The sequence below is a fragment of the Capra hircus genome, chromosome 6 (assembly GCF_001704415.2).
Source record: "Capra hircus breed San Clemente chromosome 6, ASM170441v1, whole genome shotgun sequence".
NCBI classification, from domain to species: Eukaryota; Metazoa; Chordata; class Mammalia; order Artiodactyla; family Bovidae; genus Capra; species Capra hircus.
This window is the reverse complement of record NC_030813.1, coordinates 69,680,201-69,693,273: the sequence shown is the minus strand read 5'-3', so window position 1 is coordinate 69,693,273 and position 13,073 is coordinate 69,680,201. Positions and strand designations below refer to the sequence as shown.

At 45.5% G+C, this 13,073-nt stretch overlaps 1 protein-coding gene across 3 annotated transcripts in view; it reads left to right on the top strand.

Annotated features, from left to right (window-relative positions):
• LNX1 (ligand of numb-protein X 1) overlaps positions 1-13,073 on the top strand; it is a 190,486-nt gene that overhangs the window by 44,757 nt on the left and 132,656 nt on the right. The window contains exons 1-2 of one of the 3 annotated variants that reach the window (XM_018049456.1): positions 1,848-1,862; positions 11,959-12,152. The gene's annotated coding sequence lies outside the window, so the exon portion shown is untranslated. Of the gene's footprint in view, positions 1-1,847; positions 1,863-11,958; positions 12,153-13,073 lie in introns of those variants that run through there. The other 2 variants (XM_005681612.3, XM_005681613.3) reach the window with 2 other exon arrangements.

Here is a 13,073-nt window from a genome sequence, read left to right as displayed (position 1 = left end):
AGTCAATAAAGACATCATTAAGCTCTTCCATGTGCTTTCCCAAACTTTCTCGGCTCCTGTCCTATTATGCCTCATACAGGTATCTTCCCTAATTAAGTCCTTGCGTGCTTAGCCTCATCCTGGCATCTGTTTCTCACAAGACCCAGACTAATTCCTAATAGTGGTGTCACAATCACAGACAACAGAGTAGTTTGTTATATTTGAAACCATCCTTGTATCACTATGGAGGGTAACTTCCTTTCCATTTCTTTGGGCATGCGCATTAACAGACCCTGATTGCTGTTTCTCACTCTGTTCCTCTTCCCATCACACCAGCAGAATTCTACAGCTTCCCGATGAGAACCTACTTTTGCTTTTATATGAAATCTCATATGATCGCTTCCAGCGGAGGATAACAGAAGTCAGCCATTTAAGCAGGAGTGAAGACAGTAGGTAGTATTTGGATGCTATAGAATAGGAAGATTTGTAGGAGAGGGGCTGGTGGAGCAGGGCAGGGAGAAATAATAGCAACCAGTTTAGAATAATTGGTTTAGAGAAGACTGGAACTTGGAACAGACCTGTTGGTGAACTCTGGCATGTGGTTCCTGGTTCATTTATTCTGGAGAAGATGCTACCTTAAGATGGGTGGAGGATAGACCAAGAGAGTCACAGATCTTCTTCCAACTTCAAGTTCATAGGAGTTAGTGTGTGCAGTGTTCTCTTGTGGCAGAGATGAGGACAGGACGTGCCCAACATAACTGCTGCCCCCTCTGCCAAAACCCTGCAGCAACATGACATTGACGAATAAGCATCCTGAAGTCCGCCTGGCTTGCTGCCACACACACTCCAAAATCACAGCTGTGACTTTATGGATGGGTGGACAGAACATGATCAGTGTTGATCCAGGTACAGCCAAATCACTAAGAAGGACTGGCCACCCTGGGGAGACACTTTAATGAGAGTCACCCAACATAGAGGTGGGAATACACCTGTGGCAGGACTTGCCAAAGACGTGCTTTCAGTCAGCCTCTGGGGCAACTCAGAGAAAGTGGGAGAAAGGACTGAAAGCAGCCTCTCCCTTGCCACATGGACCATGCTGCTTCAAGAGGACAGGCTGAGCTGGAAGGACCAGTCTAGCCACCCTAGGCTGATAGCCAGTACTGATATTGACAAAGCCTCAAATTACAACAGGGCAAATGGGGAACTTAGTGATCCAGGGCCTCTGGATCACTGCTTCTAGCTCTTAACTCTCCATAAATATTCATGGAACTAAGCTGAATGGATTTGAAAATTAAATGGAGGCATCTTTCAGACATTCTCATACCCTAGAGAGAATGAGTTCCTGCTGTCTCACCTGTACTTTGGCCACTTGGTTGCAGTTGAGGTCAGCATTTCCAGTGCGGGATTAGATGAGCCATCCAGGGGTGGAGGACTCGAGGATAAGTCCACAGTGATAACACATTTTCATAACTGGTAGGAGGGGAAACTATTCATTACTCTGTGATCATCTAAACTTCAACTGGAAGTGCAGCTTCTATGCTGCCCTTGGGAGGAGCAGCAGCTCCTAGGGCCAGAGGTACCAGGACTGGCCATGGAAATGCCTTTGTCCATGTCACTCGAGCCTGTGTCCATGGCTCCACCTTGTTGTGGCTTTATGGCCACAAGGAAGTGCCCTTACTTATTCCAGACCCCTCATCGTGGCTTAGCAGCAGGTGCCCAGGGAAATTCATCTCTAAGAAGGGCTGAAAAGAGAGGCAGTCATCCAGGTTCATTGTCCAAGTTGAGAAGGAAAATCTTCACCTGCTTGTGATTTGAGAAAAGCCAAACGAATTGCCCCTTGCTGAGATTCTGTTGGAAGATTAACAGCTGTCTCTGCTTTAATGGTGAGTAGTTTTCAAGATATTCTTTCTTATATTTGACTTTGGAGAATTGAAGGACAGGATTCTTGGCAGTGAACCCCGCTTTTGAGGACCTGCCCTCTCTTGGATGGAGGCAAAATTTCACTGGGAAGGAAAACACTTCTCCATCTAGACGCTGGCTTCTTCTATGCTTACAACACCCAAAGGGACCAGCAGCATGCTTTGCCTCTTGTTTTTGCCTTTTCCACTCCATCTCTTATTGGGCCATTTTGGGTGTGTATCTATGAGTCACTGTAGGTTATTAGTTATTGTGAAATTTTAACTTTATCAGGAAGAAATTTGAAGAAGTTGGGCTCTTAGGCCTGGACAGAGCACTCTACTAAACAACATAAAAGACAGCAAGTATAAGGAGGTTTTGTGAAGAAAATGGTCATTTGATCTTATTTACTGAGGATTGAATATACAGAAAGTAGAACTAAGTGGGACTTAAATTATGCAACACTGAAAGCTTATGAAGTTTAAGGAGGGAATCTTTAATAAGGGTTTACTAACATTGTCAATTCCACTTGAAAGGAATTTAAATTTGTCTAAATAGTTACAGATGTTACTGTCACATGAGAGCTCAGGTCTTTTTCAGGTTCTTCCCAAGGTACCACCCAAACCTGACTGTGGGCATGAAACTCCAAGACCACATTTGAGGCAGTTTTTCTACCCACTCAAGACAAGCCACATCTACATTTGTGAAAATCGTTAAGGTGTAAGAGGATCCCCTGGAGAAGGAAATGGCAACCCACTCCAGTATTCTTGCCTGGAAGAATCCCATGGACAGAGGTGCCTGGCAGGCTGCAGTCCATGGGGTCAGAAGAGCAGGACATGACCACGTGACTAAAGCACCACCACCAAGAAGACCCAGATTCTCTGAAGCAAACCTAGAGGCACAATGGGCCCCTGTTCTCACGGGCCCCCTTTTTGGCAAAGGGCCAGGGCAATGCCATGTGGGCCCGGGAAGGTCACGGGCACTAAAATGGACCTGCACCCCATTGTAAGCTCTGTCATTACCAGTTGGGCGAACTTGGGCAGAAGTTTTTAACAACTTAGATCTTTTAAATGAGAAGAAACAAGCCACCCTTCCTCTTCCCTGTAACTGTATGAATACCTGGCAATCTCCACCTTGGGCTTTAATCCTCCGTCTTTAACTCTGCTTCTTCATGGATGAGGAGTTCCTGAAAACTGAGATTCTTCTCCTCCTTGACAGTGACTAGCACATCAACAGTTTAATACGTTTTTTGAATATCTGAATGAATGAATCGTGAAGGTCTAGGTTGTGGCATTACAGTGAAAATTAAGTGTAATAAAGTTAGTCTCCTTTCTAAAGTCCATAGGCTTAGACTCCTAGGAGAAGGAAGGGATCCTTCCAGATGTAACCTAACAGTGAGAATTCCCTCATTCATCCACTTGTTTTACAGTCATCTCTAGTTCTTTTGACTAATGTCTGTTGAAGGCACTGGGCAGTGTTCCTTCCAGACACTGGGCCAAGTCCTGCAGGTCTATGAGAAGTCATGCTCCCTAGCTGGCTGTCTAGAGAGAAGACTATCTTTTAAAAATTATAATCAGGATAATAACTGCCTGAGTAGGGCATGCAGCGAGCACAGCGCGGGTATGGATGTCTGCTCAGGAAAGTGAGGAGAGGTTCCATAAAGGAGGTGGCACTATGCTGAGCCCTGAAGACAGAGCAGGGGTTTCCCAAACTGAGGGAAGAGAGATACCTGAGTGTCGGGTCTGCCTGTAACCCACTGGGCAGTTTGGGGCATTCAGTCTCCTCACCTGTCAAGTAGAGTTAGCTCCTGGGGTTTCTGCCAGGATCCTGTAAGAGAGCATTTAAAAGTGCACCACATCAATGCAGGTGATGCCAGATGAGTGAGAACTGTTAGGGTGGTGTTGCATGAATAAGAGCCCAGCAGTGAGAGACCCTGGTTGTTACGGGAACCACAGGTTTTCTTGGGTATCTAAGAGGGTCCCCAACAAAGAGTGCTTCCCTTTCCCACCTGAGTTTGGAATGATTAGAGAAAAATTGAAGAGTAATTACTGAGGCCAAAATATCACCTTTCAAATGGTAATCGCGAAGCTGGAGAACAAGACGTGGAACAAGGTAAAAAGAGCTTGAAGGCACCCAGCCCGGGCAGATCTGGGCATGATGTCTTCTCAAACAGAAGCCTGCCCTGGGAAGACTCAGCATATGGAGCGGCAGAGGAAAACTACCAAGACAGCCAAGGGAGGAGTGCAGCTGAGCTGGCCCGTCGTTCTTTCCTATTTTTCCACTGAAGGACTTGCAGGGGGCAGAGTGAGTGAAGGGCAAAGTATGGCAGGAGTTTTCTTTGGAAACCACTTTCTTGTGGAAATTTTGGGGTGGAGAGGGGGGCAAGGGCAGACCCCTCTAACACAGTGTTACTAGGGCATGGGGGCTGGGGCACGGGCAGTATTCTGAGGGTGGAAAGGCTATAAAGATGTTGCTGAGGTATAATAGGCAGGCAGGGCCCAGGGTCATGAAAAGCCTGGTGTGCCAGGCCAGGCAAATGGACTGCAGGTGGGCTGACCGCAGAGAAGAGACATGGTGGACCAGGACTGCTGAAGAGACCAACTAGAGGGGCTGGCATTGCAGACGTATGGATACAGTGGCTCCAACCCTCATGCTCATAGGAAGAGAGAAGGCTGGAGCCCTGGTTCCACCAGGCCATTGGGAAGTTGAGGATGCAGGCAAGGAAGTGGGATCTGGGTCAGACAAGCTTGAAGTGAAAACAGAAGAGAGAGAGATTCTTGGATGAGCTCCAGAAGTCAAGGACCAGGAGTACAATCCATTCAGAGATGAAAGCAAAATTTGAGTAAGGGAGTGGAAAATCTGAACAGTTAAAAGAATATAGAAGAGAGTAACATTCTCAGAGTTTTTTGAAATGAAAGATTTTTGGATGATAAGAAGATGCAAGTGGCAGCCCTGAAAACGGGCAGCTTCATAGGAATCGAGGTAAATGTCCTTAGAGTTGGCGGGGTCAAGGATGTAGAGGGGTCATCCACAAGGACATGGACTCCCTTAGAATGAGGTCACAGTTCAAAAGGAGAGGCAACATTTTACACTTTCAACATATGGTACTGGGTCAATTGGGCTTCCCTCATAGTTCAGATGGTAAAAAATCTATCTGCAATGTAGGCTACCTGGGTTCAATCCCTGGGTCAGGAAGATCCGCTGGAGGAGGGCTTGGCAACCCACTCCAGTATTGTGCCTGGAGAATCCCATGAACAGAGGAGCCTGGCAGGCTACATTCCATGCAGTTGCAAAGAGTCCAACACGACTGAGTAACACATACACACACACATTGGGTCAATTTTAAATAGCTATATGGGAAGATCCCCTGGAGAAGGGAATGGCAACCCGCTCCAATATTCTTGCCTAGAAAATTCCATGGACAGAGAAGCCTGGTGGTCTACAGTCCATGGAGTTGCAAAGAGCTGAACATGACTGAGCAGCTAACACACAAATGATGGAACCAAGAAAGGCAGACACAGCAACCTTCAAAATATCAACAACCATTAGCAAAAAAATTAAATAACCCACCTGGTTTATGTAAGAATGGAGTCATATAAACACAGATATTTACAGTTGTGGAATATAGGCCTTGTAACATTTATAGAGGGAGCAACAATGAAGTCTTTTTTTTTTTTTCTCTACTAAAGAAGAATGCACTGGCTGCAGGTCCATGGAGGAAATCTTCACACAATATGTGCCACCTCCAGTGGCTAATGTACTTCCTCTTACCTCCAAAGCACACAACCTGGAGCAGTGTCTGCCCCCCAACTGTAAATCCATCCAGTATCCTAGAAGCTCATCTGCAAACCAGACTACACGTGGGCTGTGAGTTTGTGAGAGAAATGCAATCTCTTCCACATATATAGAACCAGATGGCATTTATCCCATCAGCTGATATTTGTGATTATTACTATTATTTTCTGTAATTGCCCTTCTGGGTTCTATTTACTCATATCATGCTAAGTAATTGTGATTAACCAATGAAATATTTGGAGCTAAGCTAGTTCAAGGCTATGGTTTTTCCAGTGGTCATGTATGGATGTGAGAGGTGGACTGTGAAGAAGGCTGAGTGCCGAAGAATTGATGCTTTTGAACTGTGGTGTTGGAGAAGACTCTTGAGAGTCCCTTGGACTGCAAGGATATCCAACCAGTCCATTCTGAAGGAGATCAGCCCTGGGATTTCTTTGGAAGGACTGATGCTATAGCTGAAACTCCAGTACTTTGTCCACCTCATGCAAAGAGTTGACTCATTGGAAAAGACTCTGATGCTGGGAGGAAAAGGGGATGACAGAGAATGAGCTGGCTGGACGGCATCACCGACTTGATGGACGTGAGTCTGAGTGAACTCCGGGAGTTGGTGATGGACAGGGAGGCCTGGCGTGCTGCGATTCATGGGGTCGCAAAGAGTCAGACACGACTGAGTGACTGAACTGAACTGAAGCTAGTTCAAAAAAGAAACTGAGGCCAACATGATGGAATGTGTACAGCAATTCCATCTCATAATGCGATATACTTTCAGCTAAAGTATATAGCATTTTATTAAAATCAGATGGAATTTGTTCACTTTTGTTGTGGCGTTCAGTCATCTTAGACAACCCTACAAATATGCTATGAAAAAAAAAGGAAGCCAACAGGCGCAAAGCAATTCTGACGAATCTTGAGGTACTGTCTTAGCAACAGTTCTTTGCCAGGAATGTCTTACAATAGTTTTCTGCCAGGAAGAATCCTTGAGAATGCCAACCTTCATTGTGGTGATCTAATAGGAAAGAGCTTTGAAAAACAGACCTCCTTTCCCCCATAGATTTCCCTGTCAAGATACATAAAATAATTCAGGCTAATCAAAAAGCCCAAGTGAGCTGGCTGCCTAACTAGGACAGGCCCAACCTTGAGTTCAGAGAGCTTTCTAATGCGTTCCATCCATCTCTCCAAAGAACAAAGTTTACAGGATATGTTGACTGCAAAGGAGGCTTACTTCTAATGAGAAAGATGATCACATAGTAGCTGAAATGGCACATCATGGAAGTTTAACTCAATTCTGAAAATACTGTTGCTCTGAATAAATGACCCATGCCCAAGATGCTGAATTTTTTTCTCTTTCTTCCTCCCTCTCTTGCTCCCTCCTGCCTTCCTTCATTCTTTCCCTCCTTTCTTTATCTCTTCCTTCTTCCCTTCCATCCCTCCCTTCCTTCCTTCCTCCATTCCTTTTTATTCTTTCTGCGTTTCGCTGTTTAATCATCACGAGAGAAGTAGCCGGAAGTCATGTGAAGACCTGAGGAGTCAGCCCTTGAGGTTCTTTATCATCTGGTCCTCCTTTCCCATGCAAGCCAAGCAGAGGATGGCTCCTCTTCACCCCAGCAGGATGAACACTCTATTGTCTCGTCTTTTCCCTCGTTTCCACTCACACCCTCCTCCCCAGCACTCACAGGCTGTGATCACTCCGTCTCCACCTGCTGTCTGCACTGGCTTTTTTTTTTTCTTTGTTTTCATTGCTGCACAGGCTTATCCCCAGTTTCAGAGAGAGGGAGGGGGCACTTCAGCTGCGGTTCATGGGCTTCTCACTGTGGTGGCTTCTCTTACTCCAGACATGGTCTTAGTTGCCCCAAGGCATGTGGGATCCTCCTGGATCAGGGATCAAACTCATTTCTCCTACACTGGCAGGTGGATTCCTTACCACTGAGCCACCAGGGAAGGCCCCTCCCTGGATTTGTCTGCCCCTCTCAACAATCTCCCCATATCCTTCAAGGTCTAATTCATGTTCCATTCTCCATGAAATCTTGCCTAATGAACCGGCCAACACCAATCTTATCCTTTCCTGATTATCCCTCCCACTTACTATCAAATCAAGGATAGAAATTGTTGCTGTGCTTGGACCTCTGTCTTGAAGATTCCTAGGTTACCTCTGAGCTGAAGGCCTTCTAGCAATAATGATGAGAATGATATAGGAGCAGTGTGTGTCGGCTGCTGCTGCTGCTGCTAAGTCGCTTCAGTTGTGCCTGACTCTGTGCGACCCCATTGAGAACAGCCCACCAGGCTCCCCCGTCCCTGGGATTCTCCAGGCAAGAACACTGGAGTGGGTTGCCATTTCCTTCTCCAGTGCATGAAAGTGAAAAGTGAAAGTGAAGTTGCTCAGTCATGTCCGACTCTTTGTGACCCCATGGACTGCAGCCTACCAGGCTCCTCCATCCATAGGATTTTTCAGGCAAGAGTACTGGAGTGGGGTGCCATCGCCTTCTTTGAGTGTGTGTCCAGTACTTACCAAACCTGGTCTAAACTATATAACTTGGTAGTGGTTGCATTGGAACTTAATTTTACATAGTCTCGATTATCCAAATGTATAAAGTTCTAGGCTATTATGGCCCTTCTGATAGCATTTGCAGCTTTTAAGGGATAAACCGTTAAAGTTTTAGAGAGAGAGAACCATAAAAGATGTCGTGGAGAGTTACAACTGATCCCTCTGGAGGGGCCCCTCAAGTTGGCTTTCCTTTCTTGGGTTGGTTTGACAGAACCCAAAATACGATTTTGAGGATGCACTCAGGGTTGATGGATTTCCTGGTGTGTTTTCTCACAAATACGTGTATAAATGTATCCATCTACATACTCAATATGTAAACCAGATTAATAATTCTTTTGTAATTAGAGATAGTCCTTCCCAGAAACTATACTTCCCAGGGCTACTTCTACAAGGCACTTCCTTCTAAATAGAGGATGGGTAAGAACTTTGATTAGTGCCCAAGAAGTTGCCAGGGAACATGAAATCAAACCCTTTCCACATTTTTCCCCCCAGAGGATGAAACTGCTCTGGCCCTGTCACTTATTGGCTGTGCTGGCCTTTAGCCTGTACTCAATATCTCTATGCCTTGGTTTTCCAATTGTCTACACAAATAGTATGTAACTCAGTGTCGTTGTAAAAAGTGCTCACAACAGTGAGTAGCACCAGCTAAGCACTTAGTCAATGGTAGTTTTTTATGATTATTATGTATATCTTTTCACCAGTATTTGAGACATACTTCCATAATAACACAACAGCCCTAATGGAATAATGAAGCCCACACTGATTTTTTTGAAACTTCAAAGATTATTCTAAATCCAAGAGCACCAAGTCAAATGGCCTATTTTTCCTTTGTCTTTTGTACACTTCTCCACTCTTTTTGTTTTTTTGACCATGATCTCTACTCCTGGTTGAACTTCTTTTCTCTATTTTTATTCATCAAAGCACAGGAGCAGAATGCTGTGTGTCTCTGAAGCCCTTAACCTCAAGGACTTGTTGTCACTTCCTGAAAATGCTTTTCCCCAGAAATCTTGCTCCTCCTTTTACTATATTTTCTGTGAAAGTGTTAGCTGCTCAGTTACGAGCTATTCTTTGAGACCCTATGGACTGTAGCCCGCCAGGCTCCCCTGTCCATAGGATTGCCATTTCCTTTTCCAGGGGATCTTCCCAACCCAGGGATTGAACCCGGGTTTCCTGCATTGCAGGCAGATACTTGACCCTCTGAGCCACCAGGGAAGCCTTGTGGCTTCCCCCTACCTAGGTGGGACCTGCCGCCTTCAAAGGTGATTGACACACATGGAAGGCAGCTGTAGGCAGGCCTGGATGATTCATGAGGCTGGCGGCTGGCCCTGCGCCTCCTCCTGTCTCGGGGGACACTCAAGCCAGGGTAGAAGCCTGTTTTGCAGGGGTATCTTAGTTGAATATCAAACCGGTGGACCGGTACTTATTCCTGAAACACCGGCAGGCATATAAAAGACTTTGCTGCCTTATTCTTTTTATGTAGTCGTTGATAATAATAAAGGAGTAGCCATACCTACCATAGTTTCTATTGGATGAAAACGTGAATGGGGAATTTTTTTTAAGCTTCCAGCTCTCTACGAAGTGCAGGCAGTTCCCAGGTGGGGACGGTGGTCTAGAGCAGCCAGGGACAGCTCGGGAGAGCAGCCAGGGACAGCTTGGGAGAGGACCCAGCTCTATTGCAAGAGAAATATGCAGAGCCTGCCCTGTGGACCCGTGACTAGAATTTTTCCTCCTTCCCTCCCTGGTTGTTTTACAAGGTATCGGATGACTGGAGGCACCCAGTCAATGTGGAGAACTAGAGACTGGAGTCAACACCTTCCCCCCTTCCCCCTCCTGTTTATTCTTCTTCCTCTACCCCTCCCCCTCAGTCAAAACACCAACCCACCAGCCCAATTTCAAAACCTCTGAAGAAGTACAGTGTTAGAATGTGTGAAATCAAAGGATTAACAGTATCAAGAGAAGAACAGTAGAAACTAACACAGCGTTGTAGAGCAACTATACTCCAATGAAAGTTAACTTAAAACAGAGACAGAGGGAAGACGGAGACAGAATAAGAGGAAGAGTCAGAATTTCAACATTTTTTTCTCCTTCCAGGGAAAAAATAGAGTATATCTCTCTGGGCAAGTAAGCCATCCACCTGGGAGGGAGAACCCACGTTTTCCCCAGGTAGTACATTCCAGAGATGCTGGACTGGGGCCATAGAAATGCATGATTTAAAATGCAATGATAGAAGCTGTTGACAATCCTTTGAAAGATGCCAGAGGGTTTAAGAGGCAGCCGCAGTACCTCACAGGTGCTGCTGCCGCACTGGCTGAGTTGCAGGGATCCTGTCTTTTGCTGCTGGAAAAGCTGAGGCAACACAATGACTTGCCCAGGGTCACACACGGAGCTTGGGACAGAAATAACCCTGACTCCTCCTTCCTGGCTCTAACCAGCTGACAACGCCACTTTATTACTGCACTATCATTCCAATCTGAATCATGTAAATTGCTCCTAATTGCAGGTCTGAAGTGAACTGTAACCTCCATGTGACTTCTAGCTGCCAGACCAGCAAGCTAGGAAGTGACTGAAGTTCCACAAACTCCTGAACATGGGATGAACTGCTGGGGCAGGGAGTGGGGGAGTGTTTGAAAACTTGACTCTGAAACTTCTGAGAAGCATCATATTTGAATTTTTAAAAAAAATGGATTTGAAATGTCACCTCTCATTTATTAAATTTGAACAAAGAAGCACTTGGGATCCAAATGGATGACATTCAGAAAAGCATTCAGGAATAAATCTCTGATATTTTCCAAGCATTCAATCTTCACCCAGTTCCTTTTCATGCTCATTAAGTGACTGTTTTTGTATTTAAACATCCTAGGTTATCACATGTGAAATCTAAAAGATAAACGAACAGACTCAGAACAAACTAGTGATGACCGGTGGGAGAGGGAAAAGGGGAGGGGCAAGATGGGGTAGGGGAAAAGTGAAAGTCACTCAGTCGTGTCCAGCCAGTCGTGTCCGACTCTTTGCAACCCCGTGGACTGTAGTCCGCCAGGCTCCTCTGTCCATGGAATTCTCTAGGCCAGAATACTGGAGTGGGTAGCCATTCCCTTCTCCAGGGGATCTTCCCAGCCTAGGGATGGAACCCAGGTCTCCTGCATTGCAAGTGGATTCTTTACCATCTGAGCCAGCAAGGAGGCCCTAAGTGTAGGGCACTAAGAGGTAAAAACCAGTAGATATAAAATAAATAAGAAAAAAAGGTATATTGCACAGCACAGGGAAATATGGCTGTGATTTTGTAAGAACTTTAAATGGAATAAAATATAGAGACGAAAATAACATTGCAAATCAAATATACCTCAATTTTTTGAAAGCTGTCAAAATGATAAAAGTAAATAAACTTCGTCTATGGGGTCGCACAGGGTCGGACACCACTGAAGCAACTTAGCATAGGATAGCATTGGAAGGGGGTGGGAGGAGGGGCCCAGGAAGCAACCAGGCATAGAAATTCAGACCTGTTCTTGGGGCTGGACACGTGCCATGCAGGAAAGAAAGTAAATTCCAGTCGGCAAATTGCTCTAACTGATTCATCTGTCCACCCAGAGACGCCACCTACCTGCTCGCAGGTATTCAGGTGAACGACAGGTGGGTGGGACCTACTGACTGTTTCAATAACTAAGGTCCCAGCAATGTTTTATCTGTCGAGGCTCCTGTGATGTCACACATTTCCTGGTCTCCACCAACCAATGCCCTCCTTGTTCCTCTAGGCACCTGTAGGACGGAGGTGGAGGCCGGTTACTGCCGGGGCAGCCCAAGGAGTTGCTGGACTCGCCACAGGCGTGAGAACGGCTGGGGTGCTGCTGCTTTGAGAGCCCCAGGCAGCACTTGGAAAGGTGAGCTGAAACCCTGCTTGTTCCTCTCTGGCCGTTTAGACCGTGGACCCTGGATCTGAAGGAAGAATGTGAGTGAAAAATAGAAGCTGAATGGTTTAGCCCTGGGTGTTTGTCCCAGAGGGAGAAGTTCTTTTTGAAAGGAAAGAGATGTCTTTGACATTTTGGATGCAGAGGAAAATTCTCCCAGGTCAGATATTTAATCCTTTCGGTTTCTCTTAATCATTAATCCAGCCTCTGATTGTCTGGGAAGTTGAACTGATTATTATTATTTTTAAACTCTGAGATGGAGTGGATACTTTTTTTTGAAACTTCAAGATGCAGACCTGTGTTGGGAGGGGGCTGAAATCAGAGTTGACTTATTTTCCCTTACCTTCTGCATTCACCAGAGGCAATTTCCATCTAAACCTGTGAGATGACCTTAATTATTTCCCCCCACCCTCTGAAAATCTGTTCCTCTGGCAGGTAAATTCTATTGCCCTTACTCAGAAGCACTCCAGGCTTCTTCCTTCTTTCTTCTCTAGAGAAGTCTACTATTTTCTTTGTCCTTTATTCTTCTTAAAACTACTTCACAGACTTGGATTAGAATTGTTTACATTCAGACCCTGAGTTGGCTGCCTGCTGACCTTTGGCTAAAGTAAAGATCATTTCCTCAGTGTTTACAAGAATATAGATTCAGGTCTGATATGTAATTTTTGGGAACTCTTCCTTTTTTTTTTCTCTCTCTCTTTCCTTTGCAAATATACCAAGGAGACTGTTCTGCCAGGACCTTTCTTCCTTGAGAAATTTTGCCTCTAGGATCCATTTTGTTTTCTTAATCCTGACCACACAGACTGTTACCACTTCTGTTCTGGATGGCCCAGTACCCACACACACTCTCCACCCAATACTGTTGTTAGAGGAAGAGAAACCATTTCCAAACCTGGCTCCCTACTGGGATGAGCTGGAAAACTGGGGGAGAAAAGTCAACCTGTGAGGGAGGCATTTCATCC